We start from the raw sequence: 22715 nt of genomic DNA, 5'->3' as shown, positions 1-22715 counted from the left end.
GCAGAAAAGAGTGTCCAAAAAGTGTAGAGAATATATAGAAGGGGTTTATTATATTAGCCTAGAGGAATAGGTTCTCTATTCTTCTTAATACTTTCTTCTTTAGTTTGGTGGCAGTGGGAACAGGAAGAGTGATGTGGATATGAAAGGTATTTCAAAGGGAAAATCAAAAGGATGTTACAAATATTTGGATATGGAAAGTGACATAGAAGTAAGAGTCATCTTTGGTTGTTAGGTGAATAGATGCTCATAGATACAGGAATAAGAGGAAGAATTAGTTTTGAAGGTAAGTTTATTGATCTGGTTTTGGACATATTGAATTTGAAGTGCATATGATAAAATCAGGTGGAGATGTGGATCTGGAACCTAGGAGAGGAATAAGGGCAAGAAATATAGAGTTGGGAATTGTCCATATGGAGGTAATAATTGAAACTATGGAGGTGAGGGGAAGAGTGTAGAGAAGAAGAGCATCAAGGATAACTGTTAGAAACCTGAAGGTATTAGAAAGAAAAAGGGAAGCAGATAGAAACAGAACAGTTAGAGAAATAAGGAGGATAAGCAGAAGAAGTTTTTTTTTTTCTGAAGCCAGGGGAAGGAGAAGTGTCAAGGAGGTCATTTGATCAACAGTATTATGAGAAGTTAAGGAGAATGAGAGCCAAAAGACTACCACTAAGGAAGTAGCTTCAGTTTCAGTAAGGTTGTAATAGGCAATAGATTTAAAGGATCAAGAAGTCAGTGAGTAATGAGCAAGTGGAGATGTTGTGATTCGCCTAAGATTGCCTAATGACAGAGTTCCTACAAAGACCCCAGTTATCCTGGCTCTTGATCCACTGGTCTTTCCATTTCAAGGAAGTCTTTATGCAGTAGGTGGAAATTCATGATAATTGTTCTTCCTACCCATATATAAATTTTTACTGATGAGTTCAAATAACCTCTGTGATTCAGGCCAGGCAAAATGGTAAGTCATCTTCTATTTTTTTTGGGGGGGTGTCTCCCTCTTTCTTTCTATTCTCAATCTGGCAACTAAGCTATACTCATTTTTCTTTTTGTCTTTAAATATTTTGTGGGATAAAAGGGGTCATTGCTATTTCCTTTGTTAAGTGCTTGCCCAGAAAGAGTCATAAGAAGAAATTCTGGCATATGGGGTAAATTCACCTGGGGGAGAAAGCAGACTTAGAGAGATATCTTAGAATTTGGGACACAAGACTCCATGAGGATGAAGAAGACATTTGAGGAGGTACTTTTTGGGCCTGGAAAAATCCTGGTCTTGATGGGTATTGATGCTAAAGAGAATGAAAGAGGGTCAGAAAAACTATTTCTTGGAGTGTGGGGAAGGGTCAGAATTCCACTTCAACCTACATATTTTAATATAATTGTTGATCTCTCATGTGGCTTATGTAAGATGTGGAGGGATCAGAGAAAAATCCTCAGTGGTTTAGTACTGGGAGAAGACAGCCTATCCATCAACTTTGGGTAGAAGCCAAGAGATATGAGAGGTAAGTAGGTCATGAAATCATGGTAGAAAACAGAACTAGTAATAGGACATCAGAGAGATAGAAGCAGTCTCATTGATGAGAAGAAGTCTCATTTGGGAAGAACGACCAAGCAACAAGAAGTGTGCAGTTCCCCATCAGTGTCCTAGAATAGAATTCTGATTGACTCAGACTGATTAGTGTGATTAGTCTATTCAAAATTTGTTCACCCAACAGACCACTAGGCCAAATCCTAAGTGACATTAGGGTTCTTCTCCTTTACTCTTAAATTATAGATGTCACATATACTATGATTTATTTTGCAAAACCGGCTTAGTTTTAAAGTGAAGCCACTCAATCAACAAACATTTGTTAAGCTCTTAATAAGTACCAGACACTCTGCTAAGCACTATGAAGGGAAGTGATAAAAACATCGCTTTTCTGTTTGTACTTCACTTTTGAAAATTCAAAGGTAACACTGGATTGTCAGTTTCTATGCACTAAGGATTTTTTCACTTTCACATCCATTGGTTTAGACTGACATTCTTTGCTACCCTGGTATTTTGTTTGTTGATTCCCTAGATTTTCCCAGAATTCCCAAATTTACTCACTCTTTTTTTTTTTTTTTTTTTTTTTTTTGCTGAGGGGTCAATATCTAAACCACTGCTATTTAATTTCAAGCAAAGGGAGCTCTCAAGGAGATGCGGTGTGACCTTTTCTGTATATGTATATATATAGATAGAGATATATGTACATTGGAATATATTTCCCTGGGGAGTTTGAGCAGGGTTTCTTGCTGCCAGCTGGCTGAAGCTGCATGTAGAGCTATGTTTGTATACACTGATATGGGTAATGTATTTCCCTGGGGAAGATCAGCTAAGATTCTGCAAACCATTTCTTACAAAGTTTCTCTTTCATTTTATTTACTAAATAATAAACAAGCAAAAAACAAAACAAAAACTACCTACACTGATGCTTACTCTCACGAACCCCCAAACAACTCAGCAGTTTTATTCCCCTCTCATCCCCCCTCACTTGCCTCATTTGGTGATCACCCAGTAAGTCAGTGGAGGAATTAGAATCTAGGATCCTGTTTGAAATTATCCTTCCTCCACATTTCATTTAACCTTGTTCTTTTCTCACCTGAAATCTGGGAAAGGGTGCAAATAGAGTTACAGTGTAATACAGTATATTTCTGGTGACTATGACTCCCACTGTCTTTCAACTTGAGGGGAGAAATGAAATGGTTTCTCTGGGACTTGCCTGCTCCACTTCTAGAACTGACATTGGCCCAGTGTGGGCAAAGCATGCTACCTCTATCTCCACTTTAAAAGTGGGTTAATGAGCCAGCCCTCCTGACAAACTAAACAAGTAAGTGAACACACATACAGAAACATAGATGGACAGATAGATAAATAAGTAAATGTATGAATAAACAAGAGCTCTAGCTGCTCACAGGAAACCAGGATGAGTGATGGCTAGGAGATCAGACATATTTGGAAGGCATTATTAATTAGTTAGCCAACGTGAAGAAAGCTTACTTTAATTGTGTAAGTTCAGGAAGCGGGAGAGCCCACCCACACAATTCCAGTTGCCATAACAACTTTAATTCATTTGTAATCTCTGCTAAAGGCTTTTGTGTGTGTGTGTTATGTGTGTGTATATGTGTGTGTATGTTTGTGTATGTGTGTTTTGTTTAATGTCTCCCTCCTGCCATCCTTTCTTTTGGACATCTTTTCCCCCTGTTGCCTCTGCCTCTCCTTTCTCTTTCTTCTTCTACTTCTCTAGAAAGTTTCCCTCTTTCTCTTTTCCTCTCTTTTTATTATGGATTGACAGTTGGTTTGAACTAACCCTTTCTCTCTCCTTTCTGTCCTGGCTTTGAGCTTGTTGCATAGACTCTCTCATCTACTTTTAGCCATAGGAGGTACAGATTTGTAGCAGCTGGAACACCTGTATCACACATGCTTGCCCAGAAAAGCTACCCCCAGCTTTGAGGCACACAGTGAGTGAGCTAGCATCTATTCTAAACCACATCTCACTATCCCCTGTGGATATGTTTACTTTACCAGGTAGACCAGGCAGATGAGCTCTTTTCCAGAGGACATAGTTCAAAAATTAAAAAGACATTTAATCAAAATGCACAGGAAATAAAGTGTGAAAAGATCCCCTTATGTACTCATGGAGAACATTCTCCATAAAATACAAACAAGTAGTGAGAGGGAGAGATATAGGGAACCTATGTGGTGAGGATACACATATGGAGATACACATGTTGACAACAAATTCCTATCTTTATTATGTTCTATCTGCCAGTAACAAAAATTTTTTCTTTTGACTTTTGTTATGTATTATGATTAGTGCAAAACTTAATTTTTTTCCCTAGGGGCCTGAGATATGATTTGAGATCATCAACGAACTTCTTTTCCCATTCAACAATGTCCTTCATCCTCATTCCTTTCACAGAGTTTGAACCTCCCTTTATAAGTCATTCTTTTAGTCCCTTTCCTTTAAATCTTCCTTTAAAGTGGAAATATTTGAAAACCTTTGATGTAGTTTGAAATATAGGGTCTGGGGACTTCCAGGCCAAGATGGTGGAGAGGAGGCACACAGCTGCTTGAGATCCGTGTTTTCTCTCAGAACTTACTTCATGACAAGCCTCAGAATTAATGCTTGATTGGAAAAGAAACCCACAAATAATCACCAACAGAAGACATCCTTGAAATTCACCAGAAAAGGTCTGTTTGCTCAGGGGAGGGGACAAACAGACTGGGCACAGACTGAGGGCAAGCAGAGAGAGCAAAGCAGGCAGCTTACACTGCTCAGACCAGAGGGGGGAGGGGTGCAATCTCTTCCGTTTCTTTGAAAAGACTTTTACCCCAGAGTGGATACTCCGTCTTGGCAGTAAGCCAGGAGCAACAGAGAAGGTATAAACACTGGAGGTAAAGAATAAAACCCCCAGAAAACTAGTGTCTCTTGGGACCTGGCCACCCCCACCTCCACACAGAGTGACTCAGAGAGTTCTTAAGAGCTTCAGAGCACAAACACAGTGCAGCCATTGCTGTCCTGCTAGTGCCTCGCTGCTGTCTCCCACAGTCTGTAGAGGAAGCCCGTAGAGGAAGCCCGGTAACACCATCCAGCCCCATCCCCTCCAGAAACAGACCAATTGTTTCTCTTGTCAATTTGTTTTCTTTGAGTCCTGCTCTGACAAAATGAACAAAAAATTTAAAAGGGCTCTAACCATTGACAGCTTCTGTATGGATAGAGAGCAGACTTCAAACACTGAGGAGATGAAAAGCAGACTGTCTGCAGAGGAATCCCCTAAGGGGGATATGATCTGCTCCTCAATACACAAGATTCTCATAGAGGAAATCAAAAAGGCTCTCACAAGAGAGCTAGAAGAGAAAAGGGAAAAGGAAAGGGAAACTTGGCAAGAGAGTCTGGAGATGACTGGAGTCATCCCAGGCATTTAAAGACAGAGTGGATAAAGAAAACAAATCATTGATAAATAAAATTAGTGAGTTAGAAAAAGGAAACAGCTCTCTAAAAAATAAAATGGATGAAATGGAAAAAAATTCCATAGAAGAAAAAAACTCACTTAAAAACTCAATTGGACAATTACAAAAAGATATAAAAAAGTGAGTGAAGAAAATACATCATTGAAAATTAGACTCGAACAAGTAGAAATGAATGACCAAGGAGAAACCAAGAAGTAGTCAAGCAAAAGCAGAAAAATGAAACAATTGAAAAGAATGTCAAGTACCTTGACAACAGACCTGGAAAACAGATCCAGGAGAGACAATTTGAGAATAATCGGACTCCCCGAAAAATGTGAGGAAAAAAAGAGCCTGGACACTATTTTCCAGGAAATTATCAAAGAGAACTGCCCAGATGTTTTAGAAACAGAGGGTAAAATAGACATTGAAAAAATTCATTGATCACTGACTGAAAGGGACCCTAAAATCAAAACGCCAAGAAATATAATGGCCAATTTCAAGAACCATCAGACGAAAGAAAAAATATTGGAAGCTGCTAGAAAAAAGCAATTCAGATATAGAGGAGCCACAATAAAGATAACCCAAGATCTAGCAGCGTTCACATTAAAGGAATGAAGGGCCTGGAATATGATAGAGCGAAAGGCTAAAGAACTTGGTATGCAGTCAAGAATAACTTACCCAGCAAAAATGAACATCCTTTTCCAGGGAAGAAGATGGACATTTAACAAAATAAATGAATTCCATCTATTCTTGATGAAAAAACCAGATCTCCACAAAATGCTTGATCTTTGAAAACAGAACTCAAGAGATTTCTAAAAAGATAAAAAAAATCTTGAGAACTCTATTTCTGCCATAAAGATATGTAAAGAACACATGTATAATTTGTCCTAGAAACCAGAGAAAGGAAATTATATCATAAAAAAGGGTAAAGTGGTGGTACTACATCTCATGAAGAGGCAAAGGTAACTATTATATCTGAGAGAAAGAAAGGAGGGCGATGAACATAGTTTGTATCAATTGACATATTCGATTTATGGTTATACTTCTTCCACTTCATTGAAAAGTGGTTGGGAAGGAGTAAGCTAAGGGGAAGGGAATACAGAAATTATGAGCAAAAGGGGTAAAATAGGGGGAGGAACTTTAAAGTGGGGGAGGGATACTAAAAAGGGAGGGCTGTGAAAAGCAAGTGGTGTTCACAAGTTTAATACTGGGTAGGGGGGTAAGAGGGAAGGAAAGGAGAAGAGCATAAGCAGGGGTTAACAGGATGGCAAGCAATACAGAATTAGTCATTTAACCATAAATGTGAATGGGGTAAACTCCCCCATAAAGAGGAAGCAGTTAGCAGACTGGATTAAAAGCCAGAATCCTACTTTATGTTGTTTACAGGAAACACACCTGAAACAGGGTGATACATTCAGAATAAAAGTAAAAGGGTGGAGCAGAATCTACTATGCTTCAGGTGAAGCCAAAAAAGCAGGGGTAGCCATCCTCATCTCAGATCAAGCAAAAACAAAAATTGATCTAATTAAAAGAGATAAGGAAGGGCATTATATCTTGCTAAAGGGTAGCATAGATAATGAAGCAGTATCAATATAAAATATATATGCACCAAGTGGTGCAGCATTTAAATTCTTAAAAGAGAAATGAAGAGAGCTGCAAGAAGAAATAGACAGCAAAACTATAATAGTGGGAGATCTCAACCTTGCACTTTCAGAATTAGATAAATCAAACCAAAAAATAAATAAGCAAGAAGTCAAAGAGGTAAATAGAATACTAGAAAAGTTTGATATGATAGATCTTTGGCGAAAGCTAAATGGAGACAGAAAGGAGTACACTTTCTTCTCAGCAGTTCATGGAACCTAAACAAAAATTGATCATATATTAGGACATAAAAACCTCAAAATCAAATGCAGTAAGGCAGAAATAGTAAATGTATCCTTTTCAGACCACAATGAAATGAAAATTACATTCAATAAAAAGCTAGGGGAAAATAGACCCAAAAATAATTGGAAACTAAATAATCTCATACTAAAGAATGATTGGGTGAAACAGCAAATCATAGACATAATTAATAACTTCACCTGAGAAAATGACAATAATTAAACATCATACCAAAATGTGGGGGACACAGTCAAAGCAGTAATAAGGGGAAGTTTTATATCTCTACAGGCCTACTGGCATAAAATAGAGAAAGAGAAGGTCAACGAATTGGGCTTACAACTAAAAATGCTAGAAAAGGAACAAATTAAAACCCCCCAGACAAATACAAAACTTGAAATTCTAAAAATAAAAGGTAAGATTAATGAAATTAAAAGTAAAAAAAAAAAAACTATTGAATTAATTAATACAACTAAGAGTTGGTTCTATGAAAAAAACCAACAAAATAGACAAACCCTTAGTAAATCTGATTTAAAAAAGGAAAGAGGAAAAGCAAATTGATAGTCTTAAAAATGAAAAGGGAGAACTCACCACTAAGAAGAGGAAATTAGAACAATAGTTAGGAGCTACTTTGCTCAACTTTATGCCAACTTAAATGAAATGGAAGAATACCTTCAAAAATATAGCTTGCCCAGATTAACAGAGGAAGAAGTAAATAGTTTAAATAGTTCCATTTCAGAAAAAAAAAATAGAACAAGCTATTAACCAACTTCCTAAGAAAAAATCCCCAGGACCAGATGGATTTACATGTGAATTCCAACAAACATTTAAAGAACAACTAACTCCAATGCTATATAAACTATTTGAAAAAATAGGGATTGAAGGAGTTCTACCAAATACCTTTGATGACACAGACATGGTATTGATACCTAAACCAGGTAGATCGAAAACTGAGAAAGAAAACTATAGACCAATTTCCTTAATGAATATTGATGCTAAAATCTTAAATAAGATATTAGCAAATAGACTTCAGAAAATCATCCCCAGGATAATACACTATGACCAAGTGGGATTTATACCAGGAATGCAGGGCTGGTTTAATATTAGGAAAACTATTAGTATAATTGACCATATTAATAATCAAATTAATAAAAACTATATGATCATCTCAATAGATGCAGAAAAAGCATTTGATAAAATCCAACATCCATTCCTACTAAAAACGCTTGAGAGTATAGGAATAAATGGACTATTCCAAAAAATAATAAGGAGCATATATTTAAAACCATCAGTAAACATCATATGTAATGGCAATAAACTGGGACCTTTCCCAGTAAAATCAGGAGTGAAACAAGGTTGCCCACTATCACCATTACTATTCAATATTGTACTAGAAACGCTAGCTTCGGAAATAAGAGCTGAGAAAGAGATTCAAGGAGTTAGAGTAGGTAATGAGGAAATCACTCTTTGCAGATGACATGATGGTATACTTAGAGAACCCCAAAGACTCTGCTAAAAATCTATTAGAAATAATTCAGAACTTTAGCAAAGTTGCAGAATACAAAATAAATCCACATAAATCCTCAGCATTTTTATATATTACCAACACAATCCAACAGCAAGAGATACAAAGAGAAATTCCATTCAAAATAACTGTCGATAATATAAAATATTTTGGAATATATCTATCAAAGGAAAGTCAGGAATTATATGAGCAAAATTACAAAACACTTGCCACAAAAATAAAGATGACAATACTCCCTAAACTAATCTATTTATTTAGTGCTATACCAATCAGACTCCCAAGAAACTATTTTAACAACCTAGAAAAAATAACAACAAAATTCATATGGAAGAACAAAAGATCTAGAATTTCAAGGGAAGTAATGAAAAAAAAAATCAAATGTAGGTGGCCTAGCTGTACCTGATTTAGAACTATATTATAAAGCATCAGTCACCAAAACCATTTGGTATTGGCTAAGAAATAGACTAGTTGATCAGTGGAATAGGTTAGGTTTACAAGACAAGATAGTGAATAAAAATAGCAATCTAGTGTTTGACAAACCCAAAGATCCCAACTTTTGGGATAAGAATTCATTATTTGACAAAAATTGCTGGGCAAACTGGAAATTAGTATGGCAGAAACTAGGCATGGACCCACACTTAACACCACATACTAAGATAAGATGCCATGATTTAGGCATAAAGAATGAGATTGTAAATAAATTAGAGGAACATAGGATAGTTTACCTCTAGGAAAGGAATTTGTGACCAAGGAGAACTAGAGATCATTATTGATCACAAAGTAGAAAATTTTGATTACATCAAATTAAGAAGCTTTTGTACAAATAAAACTAATGCAAACAAGATTAGAAGGGAAGTAACAAATTAGGAAAACATTTTTACAGTTAAAGGTTCTGATAAAGGCCTCATCTCCAAAATATACAGAGAGTTGACTCTAATTTATAAGAAATCAAGCCATACTCCAATTGATAAATGGTCAAAGGATATGAACAGACAATTTTCAGATGATGAAATTGAAACTATTTCCACTCATTTGAAAGAATGTTCCAAATCACTATTGATCAGAGAAATGCAAATTAAGACAACTCTGAGATACCACTATACACCTGTCAGATTGGCTAAGATGACAGGAACAAATAATGATGAATGTTGGAGGGGATGTGGGAAAACTGTGACTCTGATGCATTATTGGTGGAGTTGTGAAAGAATCCAGCCATTCTGGAGAACAATCTGGAATAATGCCCCAAAAGTTATCAAACTGTGCATACCCTTTGATCCAGCAGTGCTTCTACTGGGCTTATATCCTAAGGAAATACTAAAGAAGGGAAAGGGACCTGTTGTGTGCCAAAATGTTTGTGGCAGCCCTTTTTGTAGTGGCCAGAAATTGGAAAATAAATGGATGTCCATCAATTGGAGAATGGTTGGATAAATTATGGTATATGAATGTTATGAAATATTATTGTTCGGTAAGAAATGACCAATAAGATGAATACTGAGAGGCTTGGAGAGACTTACATGAACTGATGCTGAGTGAAATGAGCAGAACTAGGGGATCATTATACACTTCAACAACAATACTGTATGAGGATGTATTCTGATGGAAGTGGATATCTTCAACATAGAGAAGAGCTAATCCAATTCCAATTGATCAATGATGGACAGAATCATCTACACCCAGAGAAGGAACACTGGGAAATGAGTGTAAACTATTGGCATTTTTTTGTTTTTCTCCCCAGGTTATTTTTACCTTCCGAATCCAATTCTTCCTTTGCAACAACAACAACAAAAAAATTTCGGTTCTGCACATATATATTGTATCTAGGATATACTACAACATATTTAATATATATGGGAATGCCTACCATCTAGGTGAGGCGATAGAGGGAAGGAGGGGAAAAATTTGGAACAAAAGGGAGTACAAGGAATAATGTAAAAATTACCTATGTTTATATACTGTCAAAAATGCTATAATTATAAAATTAATAATAAAAAAAAGAATTGGAAAAAAATAAAGTGGAAATACTTTTAGAAAAACCAACATATACAACTAATTCAGAGACAGATAATCAGATTAACTTTCTTCCTAATAAGGGGGAAATAAGCAGGTGAATAGGAAACAGAGCACTTGGAGTATGGTAAGAGGCTAGAATGGTGCAGTTAGATGGCATAATATAGAACAGAATAATATAGATAAAATTGTGGGCTGAAGTCAAGAAGTCAAGCTCATCCTTCTGAGTTCAAAGCCATTCTCAGACACTTAGCTAGACAAGTCACTTAACTCTATTCGCCTTAGTTTCTTCTTCTGTAAAATGAGATGGAGAGAAATAGGCCAACTATTCAAGTATCTTTGCCCAAAAAATACCCCAAATGGGGTCATCTGCAAAATGAGCCAGAGAAAGAAGTGGGAATTCATTCCAATATCTTTGCCAAGAAAATCCCAAATGCAGTCATGAAGAGTCAGACATGATTTAAAAATGACTCAACAACAAAGGAGGTGATAATAGGAAAGAACACTGACAGAAGGTTGGGAAACACAAAGCTAAAACATTTTGTCAAGGGTCTTTAACCCAATTTTTATGTTCTTTAGAAGGTGGCTGAGAAATGTGAGCATTGTTATTGGAATTTTAGTAGTCCAGGGTCTATATGTAATTCTGTTTCATTATTCCTCAGTTAGCATTAGAGCAAAGATTTATCCTGTTGGTGAAAGGTCTTTCTGCCAAGGCAGGAGAGACCATCTGTCTATGTATTCTATGCTCTAGCCAAAATGGATTACTTACCATCCTCTATTTGTGTCCTGTCTGTCTTGTCTTTGTTATTTATTTCTGGAATGTTCTCTCATCTTTTACTGCTCATAAAAAGGGGTTGGAGCACAACTAGGAATTTACTGCAGAAATCTTACGAAAGACAGCTCAAATACTGCCTCCTCCAGGAAGTCTTTCCTAATTCTCATATCATTAATAATCCTCCTTACTTCCAATCTTGAAAAATATTTGGTTTATATCTCTTTGTCCCTTTTCTTTTCTTTTTCTATACTATTTTACTTGATTATATCAGAAGTTGTAATGCATTCAGATTTCATTTCTTGTAACAATTCTCAAATCTGTTTATTTGGTTTTAATCTGTTTTTCCTGACTTCCAGTTTCAAATCTTAAATTGAGTTTTGGACAAACAGAACTAGAAGTCCTATGGACATCTTAAACTCAACATATCCAAAACAGAATCCCCTTTCTCTTCCCCTAAACCTTCCTTCTTTATAACTTTATAACTTCCCTATCACTATTAAGGCTACCAAAAGCCTCCCAGTAATCTAGGCTTGCAATCTAGATATGAACCTTATTTCCTCTTTTTCTTTTATTTCCCATATTCAATATGTTCCCAAAGTTTATTGACTTTTACCTTTGGAATTTTTATCATATGCACCTCATTCTTTCCTCTGACACTGCCATCACTTGGGTTCAGGCCCTTATCACCTCACATTTAGACTATTGCGGTAGCTTATTAATTAGTCTGCTTGCCACAAGTCTTTACCCATTCCAGTCCAAAGTGATTTTTCAAGAGAATAGATCTTAAGGAAGCATACCCATCTCCCATTGTCTCCCTGTGACCTTTAGGGTCAAATATAAAACCTTCTGTTTGGTTTTTAAAGCTTTCATAGCAACCCTATCTCAACACCCACTAGTTTGTATTGTCTTTTTTTCCCCCTGAGGCTAGGGGTAAGTGACTTGCCCAGGGTCACACAGCTAAGAAGTGTTAAGTATCTGAGATTGGATTTGAACTGTGATCCTCCTGAATTCAAGGCTGGTGCTCTATCCACTGCACCACCTAGCTGCCCCCTGTATTGTCTTTTACTCTTTTTTTTGTGTGTTCCTAAAGTTTAGCACTTTACTTGACATATAGTAGGTGTTAAAATATTTAGACTGAATTATCTGTGTAACTATTTGTATAAATGTCTGTCTCTTTACTATGTTATGAACTTCATGAGATTAGGAAACCATGTCTTGTCTGAATTTTGTATTTCCTTCTAGGAACAAGCAGAGTTCTCTACACACAGCAGGTGCTTACTCAAGATTTGTTGAAGCTGAGGTCAGGTAAGTGATATCTAGTCATAAGTACTCTCTGATAGGAGTTTTTTGAGTAACTCAGACAGCTGCTAAGGTAAATATCTCTTAAGCTCCTGGAAGTGGATGGCCTTTTTTCCTACTCAAAGAAGTCCTCCTTTTTATCATATGTGGCCTTAGGCCTTCCTTTTTTACTGTAGTGATACAAACACATGGGAACACTTATGTCTGGTCATCACCCAACTCTCACAATAGTTTGTGTTCCCATTTGAAATCAGTATAACCCTGAAAGGATCATATCTATCTGTTTTGTAGCAAATATGCCAATTTATCTCAAAGCCAGAGAGTTTTTCACTATTCCTTCCTTCTCTTCCAAGTCCCAGTTCCAGCCCCCAAATTTTCTCTTCTACCCAACTTCTAAATTAAAAGGCAGAAAATGACAAGCCATGTTAAACCCAGCAGTTTTTTCTTTCTCTCTTTACCTACTACCTTGGACAGGGGCATAGGCAATTTTTATCCTAGTCTATAATCTCCTTTGGGAAAATGCTTTATTCTTTCCTTTGAATGCATTGGCAAAGGTTTTAGATAGACAGGGTAGCTGAATGAAATCAGATGTAGATAATTTGTGTCTTAAAACAGGTTTTGTAAACATTCAGGCAACTCCTTCTCTCCACCTTCCCTGTCTACTCTCCTTTCTTTTCCATCCCCGGGGAAACCTAGAAGCAAGAGATTAGATTACATTCTGTTTTGTTTTTTTGCTGATGTGAAGCAAGAGGTATATTCAATTCCAGGAAGTTTCTAATTTGTAGACCCCTCAGATAAAGTGATAGCAGATACTAGAGAACTAGGACCTCTGAGTCAAGAAACCAACACAGTGTACTTCCTAGGCTATTTCTAATCCAAAAGTCCCAATCCAGTTAATATTAGTAATAATTTATGGAAAAGTCCCTTTTCTCAAAGTATATCTGCCTGCCACTGATGTAAAAAATTCAGCTTAGACCTTGTGTAATCTTAGGTCCCAGTTCTGATACATTTTTCTATGAACTTGGAAGAGCCACATAATAATTTATAATAAATATTAAAGGAAAGACAAAGTTTATACTCACAAGGAATTTATACTTCCATGGAAATATAACTCTATCAATATGATTAGTGCCTCTATCAGTGCCAGTCCCAACCTATCAATACGGATGGCATGTCTGTCCATGATAACTCTAACCCATCCAAACCTTCTCAATTTATACAATTCTTGTCCACATTTTATCACAAATTTACCATGGAAGATCTAAACAATATGCTGGAAGTCTCTTCTAGATCTAAAATTACTTTTCATAAGTGGTAAATGCAGCATTAAATGTTTGCACCAGGCTTCACTCATTCCCAAAACATGACCAGTTCCCTTTCTTTTTTGATCATATATTTTCTCAATAGTATTTCTTACTCCACTTTTGAGCATATGCCACCTATACTAGGCCTCTTTGTTTCCTCATGCTTTGTGATAAGACCTATTCATCAAAGAGGTAATAAATTTGTAAGGGAAAAAAATTAGTAGGACTGGAGTCTCTCCTCTTCTCTCTTAAGCTTCAGTTCTCCCTCTAACACTAGCTATGTGACCTCAAAATCATCCTTAGTTTCTATATCTTCATTTATAAAACACTACTCACATCACAGGATTGTTGTGAAGGCCAGAGAATTCTTGTAAGTTTTGAAAACTTTAAAGCACTATATAAATGTTAGTTGTAATTGTTATCAGTTGCTTTGACTATTTCTGTGGATGGGTCCCTCCTCTTATCTAAAGAACAGAGATTTTTAACCTTATGGATTTTAGGGTGGGGGAGAAATTGAATTTGTAAAAGAAAAAAATTTTTTTTAAAAAATTACTATTCTCTAACTGAAATTACTATTCTCTAACTGATATCATGAACCTGCCCTCTCTTCCTCCCCAAAAGGTGGAGAACCTCTATGCTAGGGGAAGGTGATTAGACTTGACACACTGCATCATCAAATCTCTCAGATCCTCAATTATTTCATTAGTAAAATAATCACAATAGTATTTCCACTCCCTCTTTCACAAGGTTGGGGGAGAGAATGTGTTTTTCAAGATTTAAAGCTAAAAAAAATGAAATATTATTATTTATTCTCTCAGGGATAAGCACTGTCCTCTAGAGGTGGTAGAATAATACATTATGACTATGATTTCTAAGTGTGAATAAGTTTAAATAGTTCTTCCAGAATGAATCAGAAAAGTGTTTGAGCAGATGGGAAGATTGGAGAAGAGAGGAGATAAGTGAATGTGAGCAAACTGAAGGCTCCTACTTTGCCATTTTGTCCTGTATTCACTTTGTGTAAATATTAGCAGTAAATCAGTTGAGATTCCTGAAGAAGGAAATGGTCACTTTCCTCCTTTTCCTTGAATGGATTGAATCAAAATGAAGCTGAGCAATGGATGTTCCTTCAAACTATTAAGAAGTATTTCCTCAGCTTCAGGCATAGAATTCCTTGTGACTAATTTCCCAGGAGGGATATATTCCATCATGCCTCAGTGTTGCTGTAATTGTGGCAATTGGGGGTGTCTTCCATATATATTCTGTCTGCTTGCTTACAGTAGATATAGTTTAGTGGCAGAATCATCTACCCAGATGTCACCAGGTGCCAAAGATAATGTCACCAGGCTTGGAAATGACAATTTTGAGACTTTCATTGGAGTCATGAATCATAACCAAAAAACTATTGGATTTGATGTTAAACTAGATTTGAATGTCAGGTATGTAACTTATGAAATCTTGGATAAGTTTCTTAATTTATCTGAGAGTCAGGATAGTTTTTTTTTTCCAAATGAAAAAATGAGATGCTAATTCAAAAGGAACAGGGAAAAAAGCAGATTATCATTGTATGTCAACAACATACACAGCTGTGCAGAAATATATGACCTAGAATGAAGAAACATGATGGAGAACATTTGGTTAAGGAACAATATATGTGAGGGGGAAGGGAGAAATGAAGTGATATTGAGATGACTACTTAGAAGCAGCAGTTGGAGGGTGAGTTCTGGAAATGAATCATAAAGCTATTCCTGGTAATATAATAATGATGGGGAGGGGACTTCTAATTCTTAGATATCTAACTAGCTTTCCCTCTCTCCATGACAAGTAGAGCAGCTGATAAATTCTTCATAAGACCATAGTTCTAGATGCAAAAAGGACTTAGAAGATCATGAAGTCTAATGATCTCAAAAACTAAGGCAAAGAAAAGTGAAGTTATTTGCTCAAGTTCACACTAGTAGTCAATAGTAAATATGGGAATCTAATTCAGGTCTTAGACATTACAACTGATCATTCTTCCCATTATACATGCTGTTAACCACACTTACTTTGATGATAACATAATATACCCCCAAAACACTTATTAAATGCTTTCTCTGTGTAAGGTATTACACTAGTCTGAGAAAACAGAAACAAAATGAACCAAGAACCTTCCTGTTCTCAAATAGTTTATGTTCTATAGTGTGAATACCACAACTTAATAACAGCATGTTAATATGTGATGATTTGAGGAGGGAGAATGCACTCAACTAAGGGGTAAGAGGAATTGCATCAATTCAGATTGATAAAAGAATGACTGATTGCAAAAATAAAAATGATGAAAATCTTGGGAGGAGAGAGTATTCTGGGAAAATGGTGGATCAAATTTACTTCACAAAAATTTACTCCACAGAATATCATCTCAAAGTATCAAAAATAAACATCAAGTAAAACTATTATCCTCCTAAGACAATTTGGGAAGACCCCAAGAAAGATCAGCCCTCCATAGGTGGAGGTTTTTCCTGAGTGATGTGTAAACATTTTCAAGCCAATTCTGAAGAATCAACAAACAGCAAGCCCTGGGGGCAGCTGGATGGAAAGATAGCTTTAGCCTTAGAAATTTTCATCTTATTATTAGTGTGGGGGTGTGATAGCAAAGTAGGAGAAGATTGAAGTACCTTCCACTGTTGAAGGTTGCCAAGCATAGTTGTATTCACCAGACTCATCCTGTGTTATTGGGGCTATGAGGAAAAGGAGCTAGCACATGACTATAGTCATGTGTAGCAAGGCATAGACATCCTGTTGACTGTGGGCACTTGCAAGAGAGCAGGATTTCTAGTTTCAGTTCCAGGGAAGAAAGAACATCTGAAATTTGCATCAACTGGAAGGACTAAAGGGAGCAATATAATTTGTGGGACATTGTGGTTTGAGGCCCTAGCTTCCGATTAGAAGTTGAGAGGAGAGCCCAAGGTTGGGCCCTAAAACTGATTTTAGAAAATAATAGTAAGAAGCACCTGAATCTTGGGGCATCATTTCCCATACCTCCCAATTACAACTTAATTGCACTATATATGTGCTAAAAACAAAATAAAATGAAAAATGAATAAATAAAAGAAGCAAGCAAAGGATAAAGATCCCAACCAAGTTACTATGGGGATAGAGAAGATCTAGGTTTATATTCAGAGGAAGATAATGGAGTTGAAATAGCTATTCCCTTTTCAATGAGAATTGCCAAATTGTCCCAGGAATAAAAAGAGTTCCTAAAAGAAATTAAAAAATGATTTAAAATAACAAATAAAAGAGATTGAGGCAAAATTTGAAAAAAATAAGAACTATTCAAGAAAATCAAGAAAATTGTGAAAAGAAAATCAACCAAATGGAAATAGAGGATCAAATACTTAAGAAGATGATTTCTTGAAAACTAGAATTGGGCAAGGGAAAGCTAATGATGTTCTAAGACATCAAGAAATCATAAGACAAAAATCAAAAGAATGTAAAATTAGGAGAGAAAATAAAATATCTCATTAGAAAAAAAACCACTGATCCAGAGAACAGATTGAGGAGAAGAAATAATATAAGAATAGTTAGACTACTGGAAAATTATGATAAAAAAGAATCTTGATACAAGATTACAAGAAATTATAAAGAAATATTGCCTTAGAGTTCTAGAACAAGAAAGAAAAGTAGAAATAGAAAAATAAATCCATCAGTAGTGGATTTTTTTCCCCCTGAGGCTGGGGTTAAGTGACTTGCCCAGGGTCACACAGCTAGGAAGTGTTAAGTGTCTGAGATAAGATTTGAACTCAGGTCCTCCTGAATTCAGGACTGGTGCTCTATCCACTGCACCACCTAGCTGCCGCTAGAAGTGGATTTTTACAGTGAAAAGTGATCCCAGGAGAAAAACTTATAGGAATATCATAGCCAAATTTCTAAAATCCCAGGTTAAGGAGAAAATATTGGAAGCAACAAGAAAAAAAATCAGTTTAAATATCATGAAGCTACAATAAGGGTTATACAAGGTCTTGTAGCTACTATATTGTGGACGTGTAGAATATTGTGTTCCATAGATCAAAAGAGCTGAGTAAGGGTAACTTACCCAACAAAGTTAAGATAATCCTGAATGGAAAAAAAAGGAATATTAACTAACTCAAAGACTTTTGGGTTTTTTGTAATAAAACACCAAGAGCTAAAGGAAAATTCAACATATAACATCCAGGAGAAATTTAAGGTAAGCATTAAACACCAATTATAATGGACACAATAAAGTCAAATTATTTCCTTGTATATGTGAAAATATTAGAGTACTGTTATAATTTTTATCATTATTTGGGTAGTTTGAAAGAATTGCTTGTATTGAGCTGAGTATGATGGGATGATTCTTTAAAAAATAAAACTGTATAGGGAGAGATAAAAAGGAGTAATTTTCTCATATAAATGAGGCATAAAAGGAAAAATTAATATAGAAGTAGCTAGTGGGGGGAGGGTGGGTAATGTTCTCTTATCAGGAATGGGTTAAAAAAAGGAAGAGTATACAAATACATACAAAGAGAAATAGACATATTTCTGAATTTGGAAAGAAGAGGGCAAGGCAATAGGGTGGTGGGAGAAGATAGGGGAGGGACTCTTAAGAGGGATGAGTAGGTTAATGAAAAGGAGGGCAAGGTAGTGAGTAGAAGTAAAGGAGAGGAGTAAGGAGAAATAGGGTAAATAGGGTGAGATAGATAGTGATGAAAAATAGGAAGGAGGAAAATATACAAGTAATTGTAGCTTAGACTGAATGGGACAAATTTACCAATAAAACAGAAATGGATAACAGAGGAAAAATTTGAATTCAACAATATGTTGTTTTCAGGAAATATTATAAAAATGAGAGGTATACACAAAGATAAAATAAAGGACAGGAGAATTTAGTGTATGAAAAAAAAGCTGGTATTGTAATCATGATCTCAGACAAAATTACAGTTAAAATAGATTTAATCAAAAGTGACAAATAGAGAAAGTATATCATGTGATAGCAATGTTATTCAATATTCTTTTAGACCACTTAAAATACCTAGACAGTAAAACACCTGAGCATATATCTGCCAAAAGAGATGCAGGAACTATATGAACATAAACATAAAACACTTTTTATATAAACTCAGATCTAAATAACTGAAATAATATTTATTGTTTGTGGATAGGTAAAGCCAATATAATTTTTAAAATGACAAATTTACCTATTTAATCTATTTATTCAATGTCATCTCAATTAAATTATTAAAATTATTTTGCTGAATTAGGAAAAATAATAACAAAGTTCATTTGGAAGAAAAACAAATCAGGAACTTCAAAGAAACTGGGGGAAAAGATGAAAAGAAAACAGATTTCAGAAGGATCAGATTTTAAACTATATTATAAGGTAAGAGCATGTTAAAGTGCAAAAAGGATAATTTCAATTATTTTAAATTAACATTTTCTTTTATAAATAAAGCATATGTGGCTAAGAACAGAAATTTGTAGGGGAGGGACTTTCAAAGACAGTCTCTCAGATGGGATGTGATTGAATTGGAATATTGCTATGGTTAGGAAATAATGAACTGATTGATTTGGAAAAAATATGGAAAGACTTGAATTTATGAAGGAAGTTGCTATCTATACACCATAAGAGAAACAGATGTTAGGAGGAAATAAGCATCGCACCATCATATACATATATATATATATATATCTTTATATATATATATTTTTTACATATATATATATACACATTTATATGTTTATAGATTTCTGTGTGTGTCTGTGTATGTATGTATACACATATCCATACTTAACTGTAGCCTTCTTTAGGGTGGTGATGAAAGGAGGAGAAAAAAACAAAGTAAAAAGTCCAAAGAAAACCAACAAGGAAGCAAAGAAAAGCTAGGAAGTTTAGAAAACAATGTTTAGTATTTATTATATAGGTTTTCTTGAAATGGAAATTTATAGTTTTATATCGAATCCTTTCTTATGGTCTTTTGTGTACATGGCAATTTTTTTCTTTTCTCATTTTGCATTTAAGTTTAAAATAAAAAAAAATTACCCAAAATAAAATAAAATAAAATAAAATTAAGAATCTTAGGGGAAAGTGACAGCATCATCTTAGATCTTGTGATAGCTAAGGAGAGGCATATTAAGTTTAGTCTCATGATAATTTGAGCACAGATTTCTATGGGTTCAGAGAGATGATTGGTAGAAGTTCATGGTATAATATTCTCCCTAGAGAAGTTTTCAAAAATGAAATTACAATGACACAAATACAGATGATTATGATGAGGAAGAAAAAGTAAATCAAAAGAAAATGATAGAGTTGCACAAAGAACTCATTAACAAACTCAATTTAAAAAAAAAATGCAGGTAGCAAAGATAGACAATGGATCAGGTGACTAAGGAATCAGCCTTGTAAAAACATAGAGAATATTAAATTCTAGAAAAAATGAAAACTTGCAATGCATTATTAAAAAAAAACAAGAAAAACGTTAAATGGAAGATTAGAAGGGAAATAGAACTATTGATTTGGGGCAGATGGGACAATTAAATTGTTCCTTAATACTAATTGAGCTTCTGTTTTCTATTTTAAGGAGAATCTTCAAATGTGGAACTGTCTGTATAGAACTGAAACCCAAGATAAATGAAGTCATGGTAAGAGAACAGCTAACTTCCCCTTATGATTTCAAATAACAAGGATCAAACAAAATATAGCCCGTATATGAAAAGAGCTTGTACAAGAGATTGATGGGATGCTATCAGTATTCTTTGAAAAATCATTTGGAGGGGAGAGGTGTAGCAGGGTTGTACACATGGAAATGTTCTAATTTTCAAAATGGAGAAGACAACTGTCAAAATTTAGGCTTTCAAGTTGGAATTTAATTTCTGGTAAAATCCTGAAATGCTGTATTAAGGGATGTCAGAACTAGAGAATGATGAATGCGTTAATCAGTATGAACTAAAAGAGTAACACAGAAGTTTGCTCTTATCTTTGGCCTTATATTCATTATTTTTTAATAAAGGAGATGCATGGAGAACATATTTATCACATTAATTGATTTGGGGGGGCAACTAGATAGTGCAGTGAATAGAGCACCAACCTTGAAGTCAAGAGGACCTGAATTCAAATGTGACCTCAAATACTTAACATTTCCTAGCTGTGTGACCCTGGGCAAGTCAAGTAACCCGAATTGCCTCAGGAAAAAAAAATTATTGATTTTTTTACATGAAGCTGGGAGAGATAGATAGCTATCATGTTAGATGAAAGAATCAATTCTAATGTTTCTAACAGGTTAGAACCACAGATCAATTCAATAAGATAAATGCAATGGGTTGTAAATATGAAGGCTTCCCTCCAGGTCCATAAAATCAACATCAGGAAAAACACGATAAGGGGGACATATGGCTAACTGATGTGAAAAACATTTGGAGATTTTTATGTATTTTAATATAAACTCAGTTCCAGTAAAAATGAAACATAGCAGCCCAAGAGGCCAACATAAATGATTGCATTAATAATAACAACACGTGTCCAGAGCACTTTAACATCTATCAAAAGCTTTATCATGACAACTTTATAAAGTTGGAAGGGGCTTATAATCTCCATTTTTCAGGGGAGGAAACTAAGCCTTAGAGATATATGCCTTGGATCATATAGCTAGTGTATATCAGGGACAAGATTTGAATTCAGGTCTCTTTTGACAACAAATATAAGATTCTTCCCATAACATTAGCCTTCTTTATCAGGAAATATTATGTCCTTTGCTAGCAAAGTAACATTGTTGTGCATTGTATCATACAAATTACATTTGACTATTGTCTTCAATTTTAGATATTGTTTTTGGAAAGAAATGGACAAATTAGAGAATGTCCATAGAAGAATGACTGGAAAGAGTGTTGGAAATCATGCCTTGTGACAATTTCTTCAACTTGTAGTTGAAAGAATTGGAAATATTTAGCCTGATAAAGAAAAGACAGTGGGAGTATGATTCCCATCTTCAGACACTTAAAGGGCTCCCACATTGCAGAGGGATATGACTTTTTCTATTGATTCTAGAACCAGTAGATTCAATAGTAGAATAGTAGAATTAATATTTGAGGAATATTGAGTGGAAATTAAAATAAAGCACATTTTAGCTCAGTGTAAGGAAAACTTTCCTCATAATCATAACTGTCCCAAATATGGAATGGAAGTTCATTCCTCATCACAGAAGACCCAATTGAAGACTGGATAACTTGGTATTTGGGATGATGCTCTTCTGCCTACTCAGAGATGGGTTGGATTAGAGGACTTGAGTAGACTAGCTCTTCCACCCCTGTGTTTCTGTATTTCTTCTGCTTGAATAGTCAGAAGCAGTCATCTTTTTTTTATTATATATATATATATATTTATAATATTATCCCTTGTATTCATTTTTCCAAATTATCCCCCCCTCCCTCCACTCCCTCCCCCCGACGACAGGCAATCCCATACATTTTACATGTGTTACAATATAGTCTAGATACAATACATGTGTGTAAATATCATTTTCTTGTTGCACAATAAGCATTAGATTCCGAAGGTACATGCAACCTGGGCAGACAGATATTAGTGCTAACAATTTACATTCACTTCCCAGTGTTCCTTCTCTGGGTGTAGCTACCTCTCTCCATCATTGATCAACTGGAAGTGAGTTGGCTTTTCTTTATGTTGAAGATTTCCACCTCCATCAGAATACATCCTCATACAGTATTGTTGTTGAAGTGTACAGTGATCTTCTGGTTCTGCTCATTTCACTCAGCATCAGTTGATGTAAGTCTCTCCAGGCCTCTCTGTATTCCTCCTGCTGGTCATTTCTTACAGAGCAATAATAATCCATAACAGAAGCAGTCATCTTAAAGCAGTGAAATTTCTCTTTTGCAGCAAAAGCTCTTGTCTGTATTTTTTAGTTCAAAGACAAATGTTTGCCTGTAAGTTTCTCCCTGGAACTAGACTATCTTTTAGAC

The 22715-nt window shown here is 35.3% G+C and overlaps 1 long non-coding RNA gene across 1 annotated transcript; it reads left to right on the top strand.

The window, feature by feature from the left end:
• Positions 1–742: 742 nt before the first annotated feature.
• Positions 743–20385, top strand: LOC141553284 (uncharacterized). The gene is made up of 4 exons (XR_012485372.1): positions 743–955; positions 12391–12453; positions 19007–19125; positions 20324–20385. It is a non-coding gene; the product is annotated as an uncharacterized LOC141553284 (long non-coding RNA).
• The last annotated feature ends 2330 nt before the right edge of the window (positions 20386–22715 follow it).

The sequence above is a fragment of the Sminthopsis crassicaudata genome, chromosome 2, assembly GCF_048593235.1.
Source record: "Sminthopsis crassicaudata isolate SCR6 chromosome 2, ASM4859323v1, whole genome shotgun sequence".
NCBI classification, from domain to species: Eukaryota; Metazoa; Chordata; class Mammalia; order Dasyuromorphia; family Dasyuridae; genus Sminthopsis; species Sminthopsis crassicaudata.
This window is presented reverse-complemented; position numbering and strand designations above follow the sequence as displayed.